Source organism: Arvicola amphibius, chromosome 13, assembly GCF_903992535.2.
Source record: "Arvicola amphibius chromosome 13, mArvAmp1.2, whole genome shotgun sequence".
Lineage (NCBI taxonomy): Eukaryota > Metazoa > Chordata > Mammalia > Rodentia > Cricetidae > Arvicola > Arvicola amphibius.
Genome location: NC_052059.1, coordinates 36534532 through 36542215, shown reverse-complemented (window position 1 = coordinate 36542215; position 7684 = coordinate 36534532). Strand labels below are relative to the sequence as shown.

At 42.9% G+C, this 7684-nt stretch overlaps 1 pseudogene; it reads right to left on the bottom strand.

Moving 5' to 3' along the window:
* Positions 1-7002: 7002 nt before the first annotated feature.
* LOC119800547 lies at positions 7003-7095 on the bottom strand (annotated as a pseudogene).
* Positions 7096-7684: the final 589 nt, after the last annotated feature.

The following is a 7684-nucleotide window of genomic DNA, read 5'->3' as shown; positions in this document are numbered from 1 at the left end:
TTACTTTCTGTTCTGAGACAGAGTCCCACTAAATTAACAAGCTGACCTGGGACTCAATCTGAGTTCTCAGGCAAGCCCTGAGCTTGGGATCCCCGAGCCTCACCCTCCTGATAGCTGGGATTACAGGCCAGGCCTGGTTCCACAGGGATATTATAGTGGGCTACGTTTTCAATGGTCAAATCAGTAGTGTCCTCGCCGGCCGTTGTCTTCTCGTAATTAATGGAAATGATGCTTTCACTTGCAGATGTGCCCCAGTGGAGCCAAGGTACTTGGGTGATGGGCACATAAAAGAATTATGGCCCAGCAACATTGAATGATCTGTCCTTGATCGCATCCAGCACGAAATGTCATAGTTCATGCTACAATCAAGTAATGCAGTCTGGCCCTGCCTTCCAGTGAAACTGAGCATACTACATAAAACTGACTCCTGACTTAATCCCCCGATGCCATTCTGACTACAAAGGAAGGCATCGTCTTTCCCCAGAAGCTTTGGAGCTTTACACCAACAACCTTGGATAGCCAAAGCAGATTCCAGGTCGCTTCCTGTTTGAAAACTTGACTCTCCCCTTGGCTGAGTGGCTGGATTCCTCCCTGAGCCATGCTGCATGAGTGATGGGCCCAGCTGTCAGTGCACTTGTAAGAGCCATGTCAAGTCCTCGTTCACATCCTTCAGTTCTTATATTTGTTTTTTGTTTTGCTTTGTTTAATGGGCGTTAAGTTAATACATACTCATTGTGCTGAAAATTTATGAAAGGATAGTGAAACCCTCTTGTATTGTGGTTGCTTTGCATGTATTATTATTTGATAATAAGCCAATGTAAGGATTCTGTAAGTAGAAAGATAAAAATTATATGAACCATTTCAATACATTAAGGGCTTCTAAATTGAAGTGATGAAGTTTTTTTTTTTTTGCTTGTTCGGTTCTGCCTTGTTTGAAGTGGTGGGGATCCAACCCTGAGTCTTGTATTCTACCACTGATATATCCCCTTAGTCTCTATGCCTTTGTTCAAAGAGTGTACTAAAAGTGTTAGTGTTCCATTGTTGTGATAACATACCACTCATGACCAAAAGCAATTTAAAAACAAAACATTATTTTAGTTTACGGTTCCAGAGGGCTAGAGCCCATTAATGGCCTGGTGGCAGGAGCAGGAAGTAGATCACATTTTGTCCGCACACAGGAAACAGAGTGAAAGACAACAAGAAGTGGTGGAGTGAGGTATAAACCATCAAAACGTGTGTGTGTGTACATTTTGTATGTGTACATACTTGTGTACATACATACATGTATCCAAACAACATACTTCTCCCAGCAGGACTCCACCTCCTTAACTTTTCCCAAACAATAGTCACCGACTGAGGACTAAGCGTTTGAATAATTGAGCCCATGGTGGAAGGGACATTTTTCATTCAGACCACTACAAAGGGCCTATATATCATATTCCAACCTCTTAGAATGTTTATAACTTATACAGCTAATTATTTTGTAGTGAGTCTCTGGACCTGAGAAACATGACTGCACCAGTATTAGAATATAATACTTATTAATGTTTTAATATATAGACGGTGGTCATTAAATACTCAAATGATTCTAAAACCATGCCTCTTCTTTCCATTTGTGTGTGTGTGTATACTGCATATATGTATTCATACATGCATGTGAAGTCTACAGAGGCTAGCAGAAGGTACCAGATTGCTGTGAGCCCCATACATGAGTTGAGAACCAAACTCTGGTTCTCTTCAAGAAGAGCAAGTACTCTTAAGTGCTGAGTCATCTTTCCCACCCACCATGGCTGTATTAATAAATAGCACAGGGACTAATACAGAAACACTGCTCCAAGTTAAAGCCTTCTTGACTAGAAAAATATTGAAGTGTTATTACATATCACACACAAATATAATTCTGATTAAATCATCAGAGTGTTAGCTAATCAGTAACTTCCAACGTATAAAAGTCAGGTTATCTTCTTTTAAGAAAATGTAATGTGTAATTATCTAAAATCCAAAAGTAAGCATTCTTGAAAGGATGTAGTCAATGCAATCGCCTTTAACTTTCATTGCCCTGCTTACTTTAAATGGCCAGTATATACTGTAGCTAATTGTGGAACAGAAGCACAAAGATGTATAAAGAGATACTTTGAGGCATCACAAGTTCATAAAATTATGGAAGTTACCAAGAATTCCAAGAGCACTTGGGGGATATCTAAATGGAAAAATAATGTCCAATTTTTCATTCAGTGTTTCAAGTATGACTTTCTCAAAAGGTGAAATAAACATCTTCATCATGTGACTGCACGAGTTTATTCTAAAAAATTCTAAATAACTCCCCTTAGACTATAGGTTCATATGTCAAGGGTTTTTGTTTGTTTGTTTGTTTGACATGCCCTCGTAACCACCCTATGAGACAAACAGAAGAACAGATCTTAGAGCAGGATGTTCCTGTGGCCACCATTCCCAGTCTTTGGTTGTTTCTTCTTTTCTTGCCAGGAAGAGCATCTCCATTCATTGGTTAACATGAAATGCCCACATGAGACGAGACCTTTCCTGAGGGCCCATGCATGTGGAAGAGGAATGTTGCATGTGCACTTCAGTCATTGGATGCTGTGGTGAAATTCTAGGGCCGAAGTAGCAGAACTTGGAAGACACTCTGACTTTAGGAATTCTCTCTTCTACTTGGAATTTTAAGCCATTAATTTATGCTAGATAGGTTTAGTCCTCCTCTCTACCATGTTTTGGTCCCTGTTCGTTTTAGATTCTTTGGGGGCATATTAAATAGACCTGGCCACTTCCCATGATGGAGCTTATGAAAGCCAGTTCTATAGTCTGTCTCTTTGAACATGAAAGTAACCACCATCACTGGCCTGCATCCTTCCCAGGTGAGTCTTGATCCTTGTCTGACGGATGTGTCTATGGGAGAAAGAGCCGCATGAGTGTTAGTATAATGCTTAGAACAAAAGAGGCACAGACTCTGCTAGTCTGAGCTACCCATTCCTCACATTAACCAAGTGAGCTAATACCAGAGGGGAGGTGACTGGGAAACACATTAGATACAAATTTCAACCTGATTTTGTTCGACCTATACAATGGAAGACCAGGCTGGCCTCGAACTCAGAGATCCGCCTGCCTCTGCCTCCCAAGTGCTGGGATTAAAGGCGTGCGCCACCACCGCCCGGCCGAAAAAAGACTTTTTTGACTCAAATATAAGGTGAAAAATAATAATTAGAACTGTCTTTAAATGAGTAAAAAACCAGACTGGCCCTGAACTCAAAGAGATCTGCCTCTACTTCCCGTGGATGGGATCAAAGGTGTGCACCACCAAGCCTGGGGGAATGGGTTGTTTTTTTATGAAAAATAGCTATCAATTTTTTTTCGGAGACAGGGTTTCTCTGTGTAGCCCTGACTGTCCCAGAATTCACTCTGTATACTAGGATGGCCTCAAACTCACAGAGATCTACCTGCCTCTGCCTCCTGAGTGCTGGGATCAAAGGCGTGAACCACCACCACTCAGCCAAAATACTTCCTAGTATTTATAGTTTTTAAAAATTATTCTTTGTAGAGCCCAAATATATAAGCTCTTATCCTGTTATCTTATTGTATTCTGTTCATATTTCTACACTGATTTTAAAGTTCTTCCTTTGTGTGTCTTTATGCCATGTCTGATGGTACAGGCCGCTGCCCTGCTCCGTTAACGTAATGAGATCCCAGAGACCTTCTTATCTATAAACCTGTGGCCCAGTATAATGGTTGCAACACAATTCCCCCAGACCTCTTGTTTAACAGTCAAAACCCTTGTAATTTTCTCTTTGTTGATGGCCAGCAGCTGACCTGAAGTCACCATGTAAGTTCCAGAGGGACCTGAGAGCTGTAGTAAACAAGGCCTCACTTGCATGTCTGGCAGGAAGACGTGACATTTTCAAATGGAAAAGGAAAGTCCTGTTTCCAGGGAGCTGTTTGGGCTCCAGTGTTAAACTCTTCAAGCTTTACTATGAGTTGACATGTTCTGTAGCTTAAAAAACAAAAAACAAAAAACCCCAAAATCCCACATTTCTTATTCATTTTGCTCTGTGTGATTCTGAGACTTCCCCAGCAATTAAGTTCCCAGAATCCACTTAACTGATCTGCCAAGTTTCCTGTTAGCCTATTAAGTTTTTTCTTATTTTTCTTTTCCATCCCGGCATCCTTGGAATCCTTGGAAGTACCTACAAGGCTAGCTGATCTCTAGCTGTTTGGTCACTGTTGTTTTTGATACAAAAATCCTCTCATTTAGGTGCTACTAATGCCATTTTATCAGCGGGTTCCCCTCTCTGCAGAAACGAGTCTTATCCTTGAACACCACACAACATGGTCCAGACCCAGTCATTTCTGTGCATGTGTCCTCCTCCTAGCATGATGACCCACATCCTCCCTTAGGCACAATGGTCTATGCCACTCCAGTTTCATGCTATGATGGAGCTGGTACTGGTCCTCTTGGGTTTTGTTCTGTTTTGTTTTGAGACAGGGTCTCACTAGGTAGTTCTGAATGTCCTGGAACTCGCTGTGTAGACCAGGCTGGTCTCTGATTCAGAGATCCATCTGCCTCTGCCTCCCTAGTGCTGGGACTGAAGGAGTGCACCACACACCCAGCTGGTCCTCCATTTTTCCACTCAAGAATGACAATAACCCATAGAGACAAAGCTAATTCTTTGCTTGCCCTGGGTAAGAAGCGCCTCTCAAGTACTTGCTAGTCACAGGAGAGGGTTCTGAACCCTGCCCCTCTCTTCATTTGTCTACTTTGGCTAATTAATCTTTTATTTTCCCCCAATATTTGATAATTCCAGCTCTTAAAGTAATGAGATGTAAATATATACAAGACGCACAAAAGACAGACGTTGCCACTGAAAGTGGTAGGTCCTCTGTGCTCTGTCCTCTGTGCTATGCTTCCTGTCGCTGAGCTGCCTTTGTCATGGATCTGTCACTAAGCCGATTCCTAGAACTCTCACCGCACGGCTGGAGCTGTTCCAGTAACACACAGCTCACTTCTCTTTGAACCAGAGAAGCACAAAAGAATCTCCCGAGTAGTCAGGTGTCCTTCTTTAATGCCACAAAGTGTGGCTGCTATTATTCATTGCACTTCTCGGTGGACAACCCTTGGATTTATGTTCAAGGAGACTCTGTATTCTGTTTGGCTACTACAGTCACAGATATTGCCTGTTAGCCCTTCTTTTCAAGTCGTTATGGGGAAAAAGTTATATAGATACTCTTTAAAAGAACCTGTTTTGGTGCAGTCTGTCTATCAAAATGTCTCCAGATACCACAGCCAAGATGCTAGGCCACAGAAAAACAGCCAAACCCTAATATGTATCATCGGTGCCGCCTTTCCCTCTACCAAGACAACCTCCCTCCATCCAACTTGCTTGTTCAAATGTCATTCTTCCCACTTATCTCAGGGCACATAATGCCCATCAACTGCATTTCTAAATTAGTGGGCTTAATGTCTCCTTGTCTACAGGATACACTTTGGGAAATTCTAAGGTAACAGGCATATTTTCTCAAAGAAGTTAAGAAGTTAAAATGCTGTGATACCCAATTACAACCCTAAAGAATCCTTTGGATAACAACTTGGCAAAGTCTTTCCCTGCAGTCCTTCACAAAGCTCTATGTGTGGTCCATCTTCTTATCTTTACAAGAGTCTCACTGGTGATAGGTTTCTATAGCTCCTGATGACCTCCGATTCCACAATGGACTTCATTGGTCTCTGCTTAATCCTTCCTGATTCAACTCTTCATACTAAGAAGGCATAGTTCATGTCATTCCAGAATCTCGAATCCCTTAGAATCAGACATGCATCAGCAGGTATAATCCACATGCGGGTGCTAAGAGGCCAACACTTTGTTTCTGTCTGCCATCTGGAGTCTTTGGGCACTGATAGAAAAGACTCAGTGTGGTGGTTTCCGTAACAAACATCCCCCTTAAGCTCAGGCACTTGAACACATGATCCCCAGATAGTGACACTGTTTGGGGAAACTTAGCAGGCCTTTCTAGAGGAAGTACGTCACTGCGGGCGGGCTTTAAGACTACATGGCCTCATTCTTCTTCCAGTTCAGTCTTTCTGCTTTGTGTGCACTGATAAAGATGTGTGTTCGGTTGTACCCTCGCCCCAGCATGATCTGGAAAGCCCCGTTCCTGTCTCTCTTTCCAAACCCCGCCCACTCAGAGAGTCTCTAAACAAAGGTACCGAAAAGCCCAGTTCTGCATGGTTGGTGGCTACTGCAGCTTCCTTCCCTGAAGCTGCCAGTCACGCAAGTACCCATCTAAAACATTTCAGCTATTGACCATACATGGGCGCAAAGTCAGCTCGTGTGGACACATCATCACCCCTTGTCTACAACCTATATAATCTCCTTGCTTTAGTTCCAGGTGGGCGGATTCTAAGGCCTTCATCTTTGGGACTGGAGGATCTACCTGGGAGTTGCTTTGCTCAAAGAACCCTGTTGTTACACTTTTTTAATTCAGCTCGATCTGGCTTACTGCATTGGTGGAGAGGTTTCTCCACCAATAGGTTATTATGGGGTCAAGGACAGAAACCTTAGCAATGTGGTTCCTCAGCTTCCTGCTCCTGCCTCTTTCCTGCCGTCTGCCGCCATGACTCCTGCCATTGATGGGATCACCTGTCTGGAAGAGTAAACCCAAATCAACTCTACCTCCTAGAAGTTGCCTTGGTCCTGCTATTGTGTAACGGCCACAGAAAACAAAGCTGCAATTTCCAGAGCCATTTGTCCCCCGAGAGGTTTTTACTCATCACTTTCGATTAATGTCTAAGAAATCATTTGTTAGGAAGTCTACATGAGCTAAACTCAGTCCGGGACACTGGTTCACCTATTTTATTCACTATTTAACTCACTTCTATGCAACCAATTTGATCACTGTGCCACTTATGCAGTCAGAAACTGAGCCTTGTTGATACGAGGTCTAACACAGAATTGGGAGACAGGTATTAACCAGAGCCCAAGCATATCTCTGCTGATCCAGAATATCTTCTAACTCGCTCTTTTCGCAGGGGCCATGCTAATCTTCTCTGTAGCGTTCCAATTTTAGTATATGTGTTGCCGAAGCAAGCACCTAATTCACTCTTTTCATATGCTTTCTGGAGTCCTGGCCTATGAAATGGTGACCAAGCCAGGAGCAAACAAGGAATGTGATACTGGCACCCTGGAGAAGCAAAGGCTTCCAGGTATGATGCAGTCCAGTTGCTAAAGAAGCTAAGTGTTCCAGGACAGGCTCCAAAGCTACAGAGAAACCCTGTCTCGAAAAACCAAAAAAAAAAAAGAAAAAGAAGAAGCTAAGTGAGGTAGATATGAGCTCTGTGTAATGGAGTAAGTAGAGGTGGCTTAAAAAAGCAAGACGTCAATTTAGTGTCCAACCAAAGAGAACTCTTCAGACAGCAGAAGGGCCAAGTTCGTCAAATGCAGACCTGAAGGCAGCAAGGTACATGTCTCACAAGGCAAAGAGCTTTCAGGTATGCCTTCTTGGGTGCAACTTAAAGAACACATGTGCCTCTATCATTCAAAGCAAAGGGTTCCACTTCCGAAAGGACTTTAGATCTATGGCATTTAAGAGGCACGGAGGGACAGCTGTGTCCTAATAAATTTTCTATTTCGAGAGTCTGGCTCTCAGGAGGGCTTCATATGATCGGTGTGACACAGGCTAG